The sequence below is a fragment of the Rhinatrema bivittatum genome, chromosome 16, assembly GCF_901001135.1.
Source record: "Rhinatrema bivittatum chromosome 16, aRhiBiv1.1, whole genome shotgun sequence".
NCBI lineage: Eukaryota > Metazoa > Chordata > Amphibia > Gymnophiona > Rhinatrematidae > Rhinatrema > Rhinatrema bivittatum.
This window is the reverse complement of record NC_042630.1, coordinates 37862590-37863509: the sequence shown is the minus strand read 5'-3', so window position 1 is coordinate 37863509 and position 920 is coordinate 37862590.

The window sequence follows — 920 nt, the reverse complement described above, 5'->3', positions numbered from 1 at the left end:
AAAAACCACACACAGAAAAGTAGCAGAAAACTGCATAAAACACATGCATAATCTGCAGAGCACACCTGCCACTCTGTTACACACCCACTGCCAGACTCAAACAGTAAGAGCCCTACCTGTGAAAAGGCAGAATTGCAAATATTACACCAGGGCATGGGAAAACGAAAGAACCGAACTGTAGAATACCTCGCCTGTGTCACAGAGCCACTCACCAAATACAGAATAAAGGACCACACACTGTAAAAGTGCAGACAGAAATCGGAGAGGCCATGCAGTGCAGCACCAGAGAACAAGAAAGAGAAACACGATTCCCCCTGAAGTCAGCAGAATGCAAAGAGACCAGAGACGTAGATCGCAAAGGTTGACCTATTCCAGTCCCTCTAACAGCAGCACTAGCAGTGTAAAAGCTCTGACAGCATCGTTAGGCGCACTAGCGTTGCTGTTAGAGCAACGGAGGACACTGCCAGGGGTGCAGCGCAGACACTCCCAGCTCTTGGAGTAGCCTCAGGGGCAGTGTGTGGAGAGAGAAGGGTCTGGAGCTCCTCCTCAAACTGTAATTGCTTGGGTTTTGGCATGGGCTGCTGAACTGGGGGATGGAGGAAAGGTGGGGGAAGGGCTTTCTGGCCGACGTTTGATTTTGTGTTTCTTCCTTAACTGGCTATATACTTACTTGGAAATGAATTTGACTGTATTATCTGGGCAGACATCTACCTGGATAAGTTTCGGATTGCTGTCCCCACAAGCAGATTTAGTCAGCTACACTTAGACGGCTAAGTTTAAACCCTGCCCCTGGAGTGCACCTGCACTGCCCTTTTATGTTTTTTTATCGGGCTAAGTTTTAGCCAGGAAATGATTTAACCAGCTAAAGCTTAGCTGGTCAGTGATGGGGGGGGGGGGGTGGAATGTTTAAACCCTAGGTT